The 18,871-nt window shown below is 35.9% G+C and overlaps 1 protein-coding gene across 2 annotated transcripts in view; it reads right to left on the bottom strand.

Moving 5' to 3' along the window:
- The window catches only part of CCSER1 (coiled-coil serine rich protein 1), an 870,293-nt gene that overhangs the window by 526,553 nt on the left and 324,869 nt on the right, over window positions 1–18,871 (bottom strand). The gene's annotated exons all lie outside the window — the stretch shown is intronic.

The following is an 18,871-nucleotide window of genomic DNA, read 5'->3' as shown; positions in this document are numbered from 1 at the left end:
GACTCTGTCTCAAAAATAAATAAATAAATAAATAAAATAGAGAAGACTTAAACAATCATGTAGTCCAGGCACTCATTTTAAATTTCCTCACAATTGATGGTTCAAGAACAGGGAACATGCTATCTCTGAAGGCCTAACTTTCCCCATTTCTTCTGGGTTATGAACTATTCTGAACATTCAAGGCTCTTCAAATGGTAATCCTTATAAGAAGCCAATCTACTATGTGTTGACATCTCTACTGCAACTCATTAAAACACTAGATTAAGCCAGGAGCGGTGGCTCATGCCTGTAATCCCAGGACTTTGGGAGGCCAAGACGGGCAGATCACTAGATCAAAAGATGGAGACCAGCCTGGCCAACACAGTGAAACCCCATCTCTACTAAAAATACAAAAATTAGCTGAGCATGGTGGTTTGTGCCTGTAGTTTCAGCTACTCGGGGGGCTGAGTCAGGAGAATCGCTTAAACCCAGGAGGTGGAGGTTGCAGTGAGCCGAGATCGCGCCAGTGCACTCCAGCCTGGCGACAGAATGAGACTTCATCTCAAGAAACAAAGCAAAGCAAAACAAAACAAAAAAACACTAGATTAAATATTCATTCTTTCAGCTGTTTATTCCATACATGCTTATTGAGGCCCTTTTAGAATCTGGTGCTATGCATAACCCTGCAAATGCACCCATGAATAAGAGGAACAATCCCTGCTTTCATCAAATTTAAAAACCTACATGATAAGTACTGAACAAACAAGTATATGATAGAAAGGAATATTATGTACAGAGAGATAAAATGACTACTATACATTAAAATTGTGAGAGAAGTGCACTTATGATTTTCTTAAAGTGACTTAATCTGTTGCTTAATGAGATGACCTTCTGTGCATTATCTAAGTCAGACAACTAAAAACAAAAGTTAAGTTGCTCTGTTAAAGAAAATAAACAGGAATTCTGGCTGTGTTCATTATTATGTAACAGAATATCCTGTAAAGAGGTATTAAAAAATAGAGACGGCAGGGCACAGTGGCTCACGCCTGTAATCCCAGCACTTGCGGAGGCCGAGGCAGGTGGATCACCTGAGTTCAGGACTTTGAGACCAGCCTGTCCAACATGGGGAAACCCCATCTCTACTAAAAATACAAAAATTAGCTGGGCATGGTGGCAGGCGCCTGTAATCCCAGCTACTCAGGAGGCTGAGGCAGGAGAATTGCTTGAACCCATGAGGCAGATGTTGCAGTGAGCCGAGATCGTGCCTTTGCACTCCAGCCTGGGCAACAGAGCAAGACTTTGTCTCAAAAAAAGAAAATATATATATATAGAGAGAGAGAGAGAGACATTTATTATTATCTAACTAGCATGAAGTCCAGTAGCTAAAAGTTGGATAGGCTTTCTTCTCAGCTTATGGTTTACTTCAATAAATGTACTCTTCCAGTCTCAAGATGGGTGCTCTAGGTCTAACTGTATTGTCTTCATAGACAAAACCCAAATCATAAGGGAGAGAATGAGGCAAAAAAACCAAAGCAGTTTTTATCTATGTATCAAGAGGAAAATATTTCTTGGAAGCCCTTGGCTGGCTTCCTATTATATCTCTTTGTTCATAACTCAGATACCCACCTGAAGACAAAAACCTAGAAAGTAGAAATGAGGTTTTCGTGACTAGGAAGTTTTAGATCAGACATGATTCATCACCTATGGCAAGTGCATTGCTGATCCCAAAACAGAAGGCATCTATTTCATTTCAAGAAAGCTGAAAACTCTCTAGATGACCACTACAACTTGCCACAATGTGTTTTCAAGTAGCAACTTCGAAGTGAGTATGAGGCCTTCAAGGGGTGAATGTAGAAAATGAAGAAAGGTCCTGATAGAAAGAAGACTGAGGAAAATTATAATAAGAGAGAAGCAGTCCATGTCAGGACTTCAATAGAACTTAAGGACACTCATGTCAGGGAACCTATACATAAGAGGTTAAAAAATAGTCCAAATAGATCAAGAATTTAAGCAAACGAGAATATTGGGAAAAGAGGCAACCATGAGGAAAAGAATTGATTATAATTATAATTTTCCCAGATTTAGGGGTGGGAGTGGGAACCACTGTACTTAACAGAGTTCCTGGAATCAAAGCCATGAATTTTTTATTTGAATATCAAGGAAAAGTGAAACAATAAAGGACTTCTGATTTGTGAACATCTGCAATTGTTGATTAGGTTCCATATTTAATTGTTTCTGTGGTAAATAAGGTAAAAAAAAAAAAAAAAAAAAAATGGAGAATGTAGTAGACCATGTAACAGAATCCTCTGAGTTGAAGAAGTGACTTCTCAAAACAAAAGATGAATAGAAGTTAGCCAGTATATATGTAGCCATTAGAAAAACAAAACAAAATAAGACAAAGAAAACAATAACAATATCATGTCTTTTGCAGGAACATGGATGGAGCTGGACACAATTACCGCTACCAAACTAACAGAGGAACAGAAAGCCATATATTTTATGTTGTCCCTTACAAGTGGGAGCTAAATGATAGGAACACATGGACACATAGAGGGGAACAACACACACTCGGGCTTATCAGAGAGTGGAGGGTAGAAGAAAGGAGAGGATCAGGAAAAATCACTAATGAGTACTAGGCTTAATACCTGGGTGATGAAATAATCTGTATCACAAACCCCCCATGACACATAGGTATATGATATATGTTTACCTACATAACAAACCTGCACATGTACCCTAAACTTAAAATAAAAGTTAAATTAAGAAAAGAAGTTAGCCAGGATAGACATGAAGAAGAGAATTCCACATAAAATAAACAATATATATTCAATCCCTGAGTAAAAAAAAGGACTATGTATTGAGAACTGGAGGGCCAGTATGGGCAGAGAGAAAAAAGGAACTGGTCTGAGATAGGTCAAAGGGAGAGGGCAAAGGAAGGAGACCATTTAAGTCCTGGGGTACCTATTAATCATGTTTTTTAAACTTGGCTTTAAGAGTAATGGTTTTGAGAAGATTTAATTTTTGAAATCTCTGAGCTGTGAACCTGGATTGCAGGAGGGACACGAATAAATATGGAATGCCACTTTGGAGGCTACTACGATCAGCTGGGAATTTGGCAAGGTGGTGACAATGCATCAGAGAGAACCTGAAGGGGAGACTTGGGATCACTGCTCAGTCCTTTGTTTCAGGAATAAATAATTAGTGGATGGTAGAACCGTTTACTGAGATAGCTAACTCTTTAGGAGAAACAGGTCTTGCAAAACGTCCTTGTCAAATTACTTTTTCTTTTACTTTTAGTTGACACTTAATAATGTATATATCCATCTAAATGTCTATTTAAACTGGTGAGATGGCTGGAGGGCAGGAAATTCACAATTAGCCATGCTGAGTTTGTGATGCTTATGGGACATCCAAAGATAGGAGATGAGTGGAATGTTGAACACAGTACTAGAAGGTCTGGTTTGGAAATATAAATCTCTTAACATAGGCTTTTGAAATCTGCATGTTCAGCTATTCTGTTGGTGAACGCCATCAGCTTGGCACTAGCACTCAGTAGATTGCATGTGGAATCTGCTATATCTTTCTCCAGGCCCTCCACTTCGTGTGTGTGTGTGTGTGTGTGTGTGTGTGTGTGTGTGTGTGGTCAAAGGTATATAATATAAAATTTATAATTTTCAGAATTTTTCAGTATGCAGTTTGGTGGCATTCAGTTCATTCACACTATTGTGCAGGCATCATTACCATCCATCACCAGAACTTTTTCATCTTCTCAAATTTAAACTCTACACCTATTAAGCAATAATTCCCTATTGCTCACCCATGCACCCCACCCCTGGACACATCATTTTACTCTCTATCTCTATGAATTTGACTTTTCTAGGTACCTTCTGTAAGTGTAATAAAAATATCTGTCCTTTTGTGACTGGTTTATTTCATTTTGCAAAATGTTGAAACTGCCTTTGCAAAGATTACGACAGTGAGACAAGTCTAGCCTGGCTGACTCCATCTTGCTTCTAGCCTCACAGGCTGGCTATCCTCGCTCATTTCTGGGTGTAGGCCAAGTTAACCATGGGAGGAATTAGTTTATAGTTTAACTTCAAAGCAAGGTTGATAATAATCCCTCCCTTAAACTGACACCCTCCTTGTTCCAGAACTGAAATCATCTTTGTAAGACTAATGAAAGACCACAAGATTAGGATTATGGGAGGGGCTAGAATTCTGCTAAAATGTAGGAATGGTTAAAAGATAACCAGCATTGTTCCCAAGTTTGCTTTTCTATAGTCCCTTACTACTTGGGAGTCATGTGGGCAGAGGTCATAAGATTTGTGACTTCCCCAGTTGCTCCTATAGATAACATCACTACTTTAGAACTTAAGATTGGTCTTTTGAGATGTTTTCCAGACTTTTGCATTCTGGCAACTGACAGACTCCACTTGGATCCCTGACTCATGACTCAACCAATTCTTTGGCCTCCACCCAGAGGCTGAATCAGAGCATGAAAACTGTTTCCAAAACCCCTATGATTTCATCCCCAACCAATCAGCAGCATCCATTCCCTAGCCTGCTGTCTGCCAAATTATCCATAAACACCCTAGCCTCTGAGTTCTTGGAGAGACTGATTTGAGCAATTACTCTTGTCTTACTTCTTGGCTAGTCCTGCAATTAGTAAACTCCTTTTTACTGCAGCATCACTGTCTTACTGAATTGGCTGTATCTGTGCAATGGGTAAGATGAACCCATTGGGTAAGTACAATGTCTTCATGTCATGTTGTAGCATGTGCCAGTATTTACTTCTTTTTCAAGGCTGAATAATATCCCATTGTATTTATATACGATGATGGACACTTGGTTTGCTTCTACCTTTTGACTATTGTGAATGACACTGCTCTGAAAGCGGATGTAGAAATAATCTGTTCAAATCTTGCTTTCAATTATTTTGGGTATATAACTAGAAGCAGAATTGCTGGATCAAATGTTATTCTATGTTCAATTTTTTGAAAAACCACTATACTGTCTTCCATAGTAATCCCACTGTGTTTCCAAACTTTTAAAAAGGGGGTTTCATATATCATTCAATTATTTGATACAATTCTTGACTGATTATGGACTGAAATTTAAATCTCACAGCTTACCAACAAACCCCCTTGAACATAAGGCAGTGCAGGGACCAGTACATAGCTCATTTTTACATACAACTTCCATGAGCTTTTAATTTTAAATACAGTAAAACTTATTAAACTTATGCCACAAATTTTACCATAAACATGGTCATTTGATTTTATGTGAATAGTTTACATTTGTTATCATTTTCTCAATTTAAATGACTGAGATGCAATATTTTACACTTGATAAATTTCTGCTTTCAGATTAACATATGCATCCTAATGGGTGGTTTTAGCATGTTTTTTGAAAAATCTTGTTATTACTATGAGATAACAATGCTGTGCGTGAGAATTAGAATTGCTAGCTTACAACAGAATGCATACTAACATTTATGAATTTTAAATACCAACATTATTGATATCAAATTGTGTTGCTATCTTAATGTTAAATTTTATTAAGATTTTTGCTGATATTTTAATTTGAGTAGGATCAAGGATTAATGTTTAATATCTATGAATGTAACATGCCCTTATAGCTCTGATCCTTGAAATTGAAATAATGAGTTACTTTCATGCCAGCTACATATCTGATTTATGAAGTCTACACAACAGCTATTTTAACAAAAGCATTCTTATTGTCACAAAATGATCATAAATATACAAAATATGTAGAAAAGAAAATTGTGAATAAAGTTCCATGAAGAAATTTATAATTTAAATTTCTGTTAATCTACCTTTTATTTCCTTAATATATTTTCAAGTTTTGTATCTGTCATTTAAAATCTAAAAAATTACTGATTATTAGTAAATACATTTGAGTGCCCCGACCTTAAAACTTAGGTAATTTCTTCTGGCACTAGGAGTCATACACTATGTTAATAGTAGAAAGATGGCATACTAGAACTAGAGTCAAATTTTCTTTTTAGGAAGGCAAAACGGACCAAATTGTATGAATTGGTCTATCAACTCCACCAAGTTTCTGAATAGGATTAGTTAGAAAGCAGTGTGCTCAGCTGAGCGCAGTGGCTCACACCTGTAATCCCAGCACTTTGGGAGGCCAAGGCGGGTGGATCATGAGGTCAGGAAATCGAGACCATCCTGGCTAACATGGTGAAACGCAATCTCTACTAGAAAAAAAAGAAAGAAAGAAAGAAAAAAAAAGCAGTGTGCTCAATAACACCTGGCAATGCATATAGTTTGCTTTTTACTTACATTTTTCTCTCAGTTCTCCATGGTGCACTGAGTAGTTACAGAATACTCTCCCAGGCTTCTAGGTCATCAAAAGATATTTAGAGCTTGTTCAGCCTTGTTAAGAAAATAAAAACTACAAAACATGTATTGTTCTGCTGTATTATCCCCAGTCCTATCATGACGCAACTGAGTGAAATAAATCAAGTTCAGTTTTTTTCTGGGAGTATTAGATAGCTTCTAATAATTTCTTTTCTCCTCTAATAATTTCTTTTCTCCTCCAAGTCAACTATAGGTATGAATGAACACGTGATCAATAATCAGGATAATACCACAATAGATGTAACAAGTCATTTCTTATTTATTTCTAAAATAAGGAGAATAATTTTTCTTTGTGGCACATTAACCTTATAACCGTAACACCTAATCAAGCATTCAGTTTTAAATTTAAATGGTAGCCATTTATCATACAAAAAATTTTAAACAGCCAAGTAATTAATGATGTGAAATATGTGGAAACTATATTAAATTTAAATAATAAAATTGCTGTCTCTAATATCAGCAAGCTGCTTCCCATTATACTTTTCTTACATCATAATTTTTTGAAAGTAAATTCTAACTGATTTTAAAAGTGCTTTCTACTTTGTTTCTTATTCCAATTAAATGATAAAGCATGTGGACACCATTCAATATAATGCAATAATTTTTGTCTTTGTTTTTTAGATAAAGAGCATATTTCTCTTGAAATTTGTGAATTTCAAAGGGCAAAATAGAAAATAGAAAGATTATGCCTCTAGCATTACTACATTATCCCATTCAGAGTGGATGATCATCAGGTCCATGGAATTAATTTCATAATTATTTATAATATAATAGAAACACTATGCAGGACAAAGGTGTATAAACATACATTGCAGTGCTTATTATTTGTCTAATATTGACTCATGGGATTCACATACTTAACTTAATACTTGACGTTATTTAGTTAATCAGTTTATTATTATAAAACATACCAAAATATGATGTGTTACTGAAAGGAAAAGTGTGTATATTTGTATCTAGAATGTGACATATTTTAGTTTAGGAGACACTAGCATTTATAGCTTGATATTAACATAATAGAACAGCTTCTAAATCACAAAAATATTTAAAAATAGAAAATTATTATGAATATACTAATATTTAATTCTTATTGTTCATTTTATTAAATGCCTTGAAATTATACAATACAAATAATATTCAAAATAGTAACTTAGAATGTAAAAGTAAGAGATTACGGGGCTGCAGAAAATATTTATTTTAAATGTGCCATTTTAAAGAGGATATAATTAAAGAATGATTTAGACATTTAGATTATAAAAGAGTTGATGATTTTAATTTGTATATTTTATTTATATTATCTCCACTACATGGCATAGATGTTTGTTTGAAATCAAAGATGACAAATCCTTGACATTTTAGAACTTTGCTAATTTCCTGACATCCCACATAAGAAAGAATCACAATTTAATTCAATTTAGTAAAGTCTAATGAACTACTTGACACTCCGAGCAGTTTCATGTGAACAATTTTACGTAGAGAAGTGCCACATAACATTTTATAGGATATGTAGAAATTTGGCACCACCCTAATTTACCAGAATCTCAAAAGTGCAACATTCACTGTATAAAAAAAAAATTTGAACATTCTAATACAGAGTAAAGACAGAAAGAAAATACAAAAACTCTTTCCATAGAATAGGAAAAATATCATCCCCAGGGTGAAAATATAATTAAAATAGAATAACTTAAACACATGGAATATACCCTAAAAAATAACTGATAAAAACGTAGCACCTTACACAATACTTTTTATACCTTAGTTTTGATACATAAAAAATAAACATTACCCGAGAGCTGTACAAACTTACTGTCATTAACCAATTTATGTTATATCTAAACTGTCATTAACAAAATGTAACATATAAACAAATGTGTTTGTAAACAAAAAATATTTTGACTATGATGATAATACAAATAATAAAATGCAGTTGACTTGGTTATGAACAGATTCTCTGGATTGGAAAAGATTTTAAAGATCATTTGATCTTATTACTTCTATAATGCTTGAATTCATTGACACTATTACTACAAGATAGTTACATAAAATTGTCAGTCATGGGCCAGATGCAGTGGCTCATGTCTGTAATCCCAGCACTTCGGAAGGCCGAGGTGGGCGGATCACAAGGTCAGGAGTTCAAGACGAGCCTCACCAACATGGTGAAACCCCGTCTCTAATAAAAAGTATACAAAAAGTAGCCGGGTGTGATGGCATGCGCCTGTAATCCCAGCTAACTTGGGAGGCTGAGGCGGGAGAATTGCTTGAACTCAGCAAGTGGAGGTGGCAGTGAGCCAAGATCGCGCCACTGCACTCCAGCCTGAGCGACAAAGCAAGACTTCATCTAAATAATAATAATAATGATATATTTTGGTATACGGTATTATAATATCTAAACATGCATGTGACATTTTTAAAATGGATATATTAGTTGGGGAAAACACCTGGTTATATTTCTCATCTTATACTAGTTCTCTAAGCTCACATGTGCCTCTTTATTCCTGACAAAATGTGTAATTTTAGCTTCACTGACATGAGTTTAAGGAAAGTTACTTTCCAAAGACATGCTAAAGACACTCAATAAATTCGGTATTGATGGAACGTACCTCAAAATAATAAGAGCTATTTATGACAAACCCACAGCCAATATCATACTGAATGGGCAAAAACTGGAAAAATTCCCTTTGAAAACTGGCACAAGACAGGGATGCCCTCTCTCACCGCTCCTATTCAACATAGTGTTGGAAGTTCTGGCTAGGGCAATCAGGCAAGAGAAAGAAATCAAGGGTATTCAGTTAGGAAAAGAAGAAGTTAAATTGTCCCTGTTTGCAGATGACATGATTGTATATTGAGAAAACCCCATTGTCTCAGCCCAAAATCTCCTTAAGCTCATAAGCAACTTCAGCAAAGTCTCAGGATACAAAATTAATGTGCAAAAATCACAAGCATTCTTATACACCAGTAACAGACAAACAGAGAGTCAAATCATGAATGAACTTCCATTCACAATTGCTTCAAAGAGAATAAAATACCTAGGAATTCAACTTACAAGGGATGTAAAGGACCTCTTCAAGGAGAACTACAAACCACTGCTCAGTGAAATCAAAGAGGACACAAACAAATGGAAGAACATACCATGCTCATGGATAGGAAGAATCAATATCGTGAAAATGGCCATACTGCCCAAGGTTATTTATAGATTCAATGCCATCCCCATCAAGCTACCAATGAGTCTCTTCACAGAATTGGAGAAAACTGCTTTAAAGTTCATATGGAACCAAAAAAGAGCCCGCATTGCCAAGACAATCCTAAGTCAAAAGAACAAAGCTGGAGGCATCACGCTACCTGACTTCAAACTATACTACAAAGCTACAGTAACCAAAACAGCATGGTACTGGTACCAAAACAGAGATATAGACCAATAGAAGAGAACAGAGTCCTCAGAAATAATACCACACATCTACAGCCATCTGATCTTTGACAAACCTGAGAGAAACAAGAAATGGGGAAAGGATTCCCTATTTAATAAATGGTGCTGGGAAAATTGGCTAGCCATAAGTAGAAAGCTGAAACTGGATCCTTTCCTTACTCCTTATACGAAAATTAATTCCAGATGGATTAGAGACTTAAATATTAGACCTAACACCATAAAAACCCTAGAAGAAAACCTAGGTAGTACCATTCAGGACATAGGCATGGGCAAGGACTTCATGTCTAAAACACCAAAAGCAACGGCAGCAAAAGCCAAAATTGACAAATGGGATCTCATTAAACTAAAGAGCTTCTGCACAGCAAAAGAAACTACCATCAGAGTGAACAGGCAACCTACAGAATGGGAGAAAATTTTTGCAATCTACTCACCTGACAAAGGGCTAATATCCAGAACCTACAAAGAACTCAAACAAATTTACAAGAAAAAAACAAACAACCCCATCAAAAAGTGGGCAAAGGATATGAACAGACATTTCTCAAAAGAAGACATTCATACAGCCAACAGACACATGAAAAAATGCTCATCATCACTCGCCATCAGAGAAATGTAAATCAAAACCACAATGAGATACCATCTCACACCAGTTAGAATGGCAATCATTCAAAAGTCAGGAAACAACAGGTGCTGGAGAGGATGCGGAGAAATAGGAACACTTTTACACTGTTGGTGGGATTGTAAACTAGTTCAACCATTATGGAAAACAGTATGCTGATTCCTCAAGGATCTAGAACTAGATGTACCATATGACCCAGCCATCCCATTACTGGGTATATACACAAAGGATCATAAATCATGCTGCTATAAAGACACATGCACACATATGTTTATTGTGGCACTATTCACAATAGCAAAGACTTGGAATCAACCCAAATGTCCATCTGTGACAGACTGGATTAAGAAAATGTGGCACATATACACCATGGAATACTATGCAGCCATAAAAAAGGATGAATTTGTGTCCTTTGTAGGGACATGGATGCAGCTGGAAACCATCATTCTTAGCAAACTATCACAAGAAGAGAAAACCAAACACCGCATGTTCTCACTCATAGGTGGGAACTGAACAATGACATCACTTGGACTCGGGAGGGGGAACATCACACACCGGGGCCTATCATGGGGAGGGGGGAGGGGATTGCATTGGGAGTTATACCTGATGTAAATGACGAGTTGATGGGTGCTGACGAGTTGATGGGTGCAGCACACCAACATGGCACAAGTATACATATGTAACAAACCTGCACGTTATGCACATGTACCCTAGAACTTAAAGTATAATAATAATAAAAAAAAGAAAAAAAACAATAGATTACAACATGAATTGATAAATTCAACACATAATTATGCTTACAATGTAAAATTTCATCCTAAAAAATGATAGAAACATCTGTCCTCAAAAAATACCTGTCTTTAATATCTGGTGAGAGAGAGTGAAGAATATAGGCAATTGTAATTCTGTCTAATAAGTACTATAATAGAAGTCTTCAAATATTATAGAAACACACAGGAATCAATCTGTCTACAAGTACTTTGATTTTTCCATCAATCAGGGGAACCCTTTAACACAAATAGTTAAAAATATTAATGAATGTTTATTTTAGACACCCCTATAAAGCAAAGAAGTAAGGTACGCTACTTCACATTTTACAACAGGCATTCCCAGACTTTTGCTCATTAGAATTTCACTGTGTTGCTAATGTTTGTTTCACAGTTAAGAGAATTAGCATGCAGCACAACATAGCACTTTTCCAGGGCTGGCAATCAGGTTTCTAGACTTCACGTTTTCAGATCTTTCTTTTCAATACTGATGACAAAATTACTGTTTGAATTCCCTGTGATATTTTCAATATTAATTATTCAAATGTTAAATATGTTAATATTAAAATATTAACAGTAAATATGAAATCTAATTTTTAAAAATTCGGTAATGTTGGACAACTATCATGGTTGGTTCTACCTTCTAAATAAAAGAAAATGTGTTCTACCTCAAAAGTAAATAAAAATTAACCAATTCTCAGGTATTTTTTGAGTACCTACTAGTTATTGCTATTCTAAACAAAACAGAAGATTAAAAAAAAAAAAACAGGAAACATTTGTTGTAAAAGGACGTAATCTACCAGATTAAAAAAAGATAATACTTTCTTCTAAAATTGAGCAAATAATCACATATTGTGAGTAGGCAAATTTGAGGAAATATCTAAAAGCATAAATGCCATAGAATGTTATGTATTCTTATAGATCCAATCCCTTATTCTTATGCCCAACTTCCTCATGAAAGAGATATTAAATCTGTTCATTTTTATTGTGTTTCTTCTTGGTGCCCAGCATTATTCTACCTGCTCTACTTTGAAAACTGAATACTTTTAAAATGACCATATAAAGCAGGTGCTATTGTCTTTATTACATATATAAGAATAGTTGATTTCAATAACAGTAGTACCTGCTCCTTGCTCCATGTCTTCTAACTGCCAAATAGAGATGAGATGTTTTAGATTTCAAAGTTTTTGCTTTTTCTGCTAGTCAATCTCCCGTGGAAGGGGAAAAGTAGAAAATCAATACTGGGTTATATAGCATTTATTTATAGTATTACTAGAAGACTTACGCTAAAACCTAAATTATAGAACATATTCAAATAAAATATCTTATGTGTTTGTAAATCAATTTTTTTCCATGGGATGAGGTTAGCAGGGGGAACTGAAAGCTGGCAACATGCCTTTTCTGCATACATAAAAGCTACTTTCACAACAATGGTGATGCATCTGCAATCTTTTTCAGTGATCTGACAAATCTGTATTTATAGTACACTATAAAGAGTACAATGATAACTGTACTGTACTGGTGAGCTGAAACACTTCAGTCATATTATCAGGTTGTCCCAACTTATCTGAAAAATAGCATTTGTGTGCTCAGTGTACAAAGGATTGTCAAACTAGATGCAAACATTACAATAGGATTTCTTGCCTTGACAGGGTAACTGCACAAGGGACCAAATATTATGACTCAGTAAGGAGCAATAAACAGCAGAGAGATAAAATAACAACACTGTCAATCAAGGGCAGCAGTTTCTCTGGGAATTTTTAAACACTTTTATTTTTCGTATTAAAATCCACTGGTTCTTGACATTTGAAAGCCTTCTTTAGTTGTTGTTGTTGTTTTTATAAACCAATGAATAACGAGCTCATATCTTTCTAAAAGGTTGAATAGAGATCATTAAAAAAAAAATACAGAAGGTTGATGGCAATCAGTCCTTTCACAAGGTACCAGTGATATAGCATAGTTGACAAAACAGCTATTTGGCTGCCTTTCCACCAAAGTCCGGCAGTCAGAAAGGTAAATGCCACCACCGACCCTCTAAGCTCTGTCCACCACTACCAGTGATAGACTGTTCCTCTGCAGCCCATGGGTTGTGGGTTATGTGGTCTTCCAGAGGGGAGGACCTAGGGCCATTTGATCAGTGAATTCTGTACAGAGTGAGTGGTGAAGGCATAGTCTCCTAGTGGGAGGGAGTCCTTGGCCTTCTGTAAAGACATCTTATGGAAGGGGGAGCAGCTGGAGAAGCGAAGTGACACAGTTCTCTCACATGAAGCGCCCAAGGCAAGAATCCCGAGTGCCCAGATCTAATGGCAATGGTACAAAGGGATAAATCCAGGTTATGTGAGCCCTGAAGTTTATAAAATCTGGAGGGATCTCAAAACACACACATACACACACACACACACAAACACACACACACACACACACACACGAGAAAAGAAGGAAAAATTTCCAGGATTGCTTCTAGGGCTTTATATGGGACCCAGCGTAAAGCTGACCCCTGAAGATTAAGCTTCCTCAGTGGTACAGCTAATGTATTCCTGCTACCAGAGTGAAAGGTTGGGGGAGTGGTACTTGGTCAGAGGAGATTTAACTGGCTTTAGGGGCTAGTAAATGGGCCCACAAGAGATCTTTTCAAAGGTCTCCTTCTGGGCCAGTCTTCTGTAGTTCCCTAGTCATGGGTGCATGAGAGTCCTTTATCCCTCTTTCTGGGGTATCCTCATCCTTCAGATAATTCACAAAAACACTACAGCCTCCCTGACTAACTCTAGAGTCCTAGATGGTGCTGCTTTCACAGCTGGCCATTTTTCACCCTCTAGGTTTTCTGGGCGGTCTAAGTTTCTCAGGCATGAATCCACATGTGTCCCTTGTGCTCCCAACTGCAGAGAACACATGTGAAGCACTGAATGATTCTTCTGAAAATCCACTATAGATTTGAAGTTAGAAAGTTTCTCCTCCCAACCTTAACTTCCTCCAAAAGCTGTGTAAGGGACCCATATTTAGACAACAGCTTTCACCATGGAAATCTTATCTCCTCACTGTTCTCTTCAGATAGTTGTTTCCACCCTTGAATTGACTGAAATCATGAAACACTATCCGTTTCTTTTGAATGCCTGCATGAGGAAGAAGGCTGTTTCCTAATCATAGTATTATCCTGATATTTATGCTATCCAAACCTCAGTATCGAATTTTTTAAATGGAAGAATTTGAAGGCACCAAGTGATGGAGGGTAAATGAAGGAAAATTGTTAGTAAAGAATCTTAAGAATTTACATAAGAACCTAGGTGGAACTTACTTATATTGTGGACAGTTTCAGTGAGAATCAATGACAATGATTCAGAAAGGAATTTTATACAAAGTGCATTTATGTATGTGCATGTTACACTTATAGTTCAATTGATATAATACTCAACATAAATTAAAAGACTATCATGATTCTCCATTCATTAAACTATTACTAAATCAAGATAACATGTTAGGATTTTCACAATATTATATATTTATCATAGTTACAATTAGTAATGAAGACAATTTCTCATTTTCATTCTTACTGCAAAAACTTACTAATGTATTGTAAGTTATTAGTTTAATAACTGTATTTAACTTGCCACGGCTCATAAATATATATTGACACAGTTCTCTTTTCACATTTCCCCATCCCCAATGCCAGCACCCTAGTCCAAGCTACTATCAGCAATCACCTAAATGATCTCACTGTAGCCACTCAATCTGTCCTCCGTTTAGTAATGTATTGATAACTATTTAACTAGCTCTCCTGGAGAGGAGGAAAGTCCTCATTTGTAGAATTTCCCAATGCTATGATGTAAATACACCCACCATGGCTGATTTCAAACTTTCAGTGTGAAATCACTGAATCTAGGGCTGGGGAGAACTAGTATCAAATTGGCTCTCCTAGGCCAGCTCCATTTCACCACTACCCCAACCATACCTAATTCATTCTCTATAACAAACAAACAAAGTTTTCAAAAGGCAAATCTGACCATGTCGCTTGGCCCTGCTAACATGATTTGGCTTCCTTTTCCTCCAAGCCTTCCTTCAATTTATCCACACTCTCACCCATCACAGAATACCTTAAGAAGCTATTTTGTTTTTTCAGTTAGTTAACTAATATTCTGTAGACGTTAGCTCAAGAGTCACTTCCTCAGGGACATTTGACCTGACCTCCTTGGCTATGTTACAACCTCTTACCACAGCCCTTATAATGAGATTATAATGAGATACACCTCTACATTACAGCCACAGCTACACTTTTCCTTTTTTTTTTTTTTTTTTTTTTTTGGAGACGGAGTCTTGCTGTGTCACCAGGCTGGAATGCAATGACGCAATCTCGGCTCACTGCAACCTTCACCTCCCAGGTTCAAGTGATTCTCCTGCCTCAGCCTCTCGAGTAGCTGGGACTATAGGCGTGCGCCACCACGCCCAGCTAGTTTTTGTATTTTTAGTAGAGAAGGGATTTCACCTGCTTTTCAACACAAAATCTCTATCACTATGCACAGTGCCAAGAACAAAGCAGACACTCAAGAATTACCTATTTTTGATAAATTAACAAATAAATATCTGCCTCAAAGCATAAATAAATATGTTCCTCTGAAGATTGTCAAGGAAAATTGGAGATCAGCTTGTAATATTATTCTTTGATGTCTCTTCAATATAACTACAGAGTTTGTGTAACAACTTTAGGAGACTAAAGCAGTGACCTTATAGAGAGTACTTAACTGTTCCAAATCTAACATGTACTACTCATTCAGATAAATAAACAAAAAGAGCTGACAAAACTTTAAACCTGTGTGTTAAGTACCCTCTAAGAATAAAATAGGTTAGTGTTAGCAATTCTTTAAAAATAAGACTTTTGTACTAAATGATAATATCTGTGACCTTTCAGAAGGAGCTTCTTGAACCTACTTCATGACAAGAAACTGAAGCATTACAAAGAGGTCTTGAAACTTGGAGTGAATGACAATATGTTTAAGTAATGCTTCATCTACGAAAGAGTCAACAATGAATCAAATCTATTCCTAAGGTTAGATTTATTTATATAAAATAATATAAAAACGTGGAAATGGACAAAGAATAGAATAATTTTTATTTTACCTCTGCATTTCTAACTTTACAATGGCCTTAAAAATCCCTTCATTTCAGACGTTGGGCTATGGTATGTACAGAATATTTGCATTTCAACAAGCATATTTCTCACAAAGTATTAATACAAAATATAATCCAAAGCCAATCATGGTTATTCTTTCATTCTGTTCAGAGTTTGAGCTCTATGTACATTTCATGAAATGCTCATTTACATAGAACCGACTTGAGAAAAGTAGAGTTTTGAGGAACATGCTGAGTGTAGCTGGATATTTGGGCATACCTTTAACAGTAGGATTTTTATGAATTTATAATTCCCCTCTGTGTGTCCATGTGTGCCCATTATTGAGCTCCCAATTATAAGTATGGATATGTGGTATTTGATTTTCTGAGTTATTTCACTTAGGATAATGACCTCTAGCTCCATCCATGTTGCTGAAAAGACATGATTTCACTCTTTTTTATGGTGTATATATATCACATTTTCTTTATCCAACCCCATCTGTTGAGGGGCACTTAGGTTGATTCCATGACTTGACTATTGTGAACAGTCACTCTCAAAGCTTTGACCTCAGCATTCTATGCTTATGATTAAATATTTGAAAACTGTACATTCTTTTTGGATTACATAGATTATTCTATTTTTTAGCAAGTTTATCCTTTCCATATGAGTTACATATCAAACTAAACTCAGAAGTGAAGTAAAATCCCCATCTTTGTTTCCTGAAGTAAGATGAATTTTAGATGTTGGAACAAGTGGAAAGCTCTGGTCCTCTCCCACCGTAAGGTGCAATGTAGCTTTCCTTCTTAAAGATTTAGATAGTTTCTCCCTATCACTTGCTATGCTGAAAAGTTTATACTTCATTCCTAGTAGGAGTTCCTAATTCTTATTTCTCCTTATCAAATGTCTAAAAACTAATAAATACATGAGAATATTTAATGACAAATTGTCAAAAATAAAATATTTATCATCAGAATATAACTAAATGTTGGTTAGACAATACAAATATCTCAGTCATAAAATGTTTCTTACTTTCTAAAGTGATGTAATTATATATTACATATTCTTTCTTATGTACAGTCTTACATATTCTGAGATGACTATTTCAGTTATTCTTAGCAACAAATTTACTGGGTTCTGAATTAGATGACTCTGTGAATCCTATATTTGAAAGAGTCAATGATTTATGAATTTATATGTGAAGACTGTAAAATTCAAGGGGAAAATTTACTTAAATAAGTAATTCCATCCTAAATTAAAAAGAAATATGTGTTATCCAAAGACAATATCTCAACTTCCAGCATTAGTTTTATATTGGTGGGTGATTATTTTATGTCTACTATTTTTTTTTTTTTTTGAGATGGAGTTTCACTCTTGTCACCCAGATTGGAATGCAGAGACATAATCTCAGCCCACTGAAACCTCTGCCTCCCAGGTTCAAGTGATTCTCCTGCCTCAGCCTCCCAAGTAGTTGGGATTACAGGTGCTTGCCACCATGCCTGGCTAATTTTTTTGTATTTTTCGTAGAGACGGGGTTTCACCATGTTGGTCAGGCTGGTCTCGAACTGCTGACCTCAAGTGATCTGCCCACTTAGGCCTCCCAAAGTGCTGGGATTAAAGGTGTGAGTCAACGCGCCCAGCCCTATCTAGTATTTTTTTTCTTATGGGAAATCCAAAATACACAAAACTGATATCATAAAGGGCTTTAGTAACTCTATTTATAAACAGTTGATGTGGCTATTTGACAATTATGTTTGTTGCAAAAAAATTATACAATTTATATGTTCTTGCCTCTCTATTATGTTTTAGGCATTGCATTATGAGGTAAAGTATCTCCCACATTAAAAAGAAACAAACAAACTAAGGTTAAGAAGGTTTATTTATTATTTATTTTAGAGACAGAGTCTTGCTTTGTCACCCAAGCTGGAGTAACGCAGTGGCATGGTCATAGCTCTTGGCAGCCTCAAAGTCCTGGGCTCAAATGATCCTTCCCCCTCAGCCTTGTGAGTATCTGTGACTATAGGTGCAAGCCACAGTGCCCAGGGGTTAAGAAAATTGGGGGAGCTGGGGGAAGAATCTGCCTAAGGCCTGGATTCCTAACCACTGAGTTATACTGCCTCTCAATAGCACAGCCAGAACAAATAACATAAAATAAAATTAAGTAGGTAAAAAATCATTTAAAATAAGAAATAAAGGTACATACATTATATTTTAGTATTTAAATGTTTATGATTTAAATGTAATAAAGAATTCTGACTTTTAAAATTAATGGTGATAATATTACCTATATTGAATATCCATTATCTTGACAACTCATCTATCTCTGCCTTCTTTTATCAATATCACCAATATGTCAATTGTGGAATCACCTTTCCCCTCCAAATTTCATTCTATGTTCCAGGGCTTGTCATGCAACAACAAATTATCTAGCCAATCACCACCAAATACTTTCAGATATAGCGATTGTTTCAGAAGTGCCATGTCAAACAAGCCAAGCTAGTCAAAGCCAATCCAATGACACTCAAATCTGGGTTATTTTTGCTTTGATTAAAAGGAATGAGAAATTACCTCCTTTCACTGGATTTGTGGAGACAATGA

This window comes from Trachypithecus francoisi, unplaced genomic scaffold (assembly GCF_009764315.1).
Source record: "Trachypithecus francoisi isolate TF-2019V2 unplaced genomic scaffold, Tfra_2.0 Lachesis_group1, whole genome shotgun sequence".
NCBI lineage: Eukaryota > Metazoa > Chordata > Mammalia > Primates > Cercopithecidae > Trachypithecus > Trachypithecus francoisi.
This window is presented reverse-complemented; position numbering and strand designations above follow the sequence as displayed.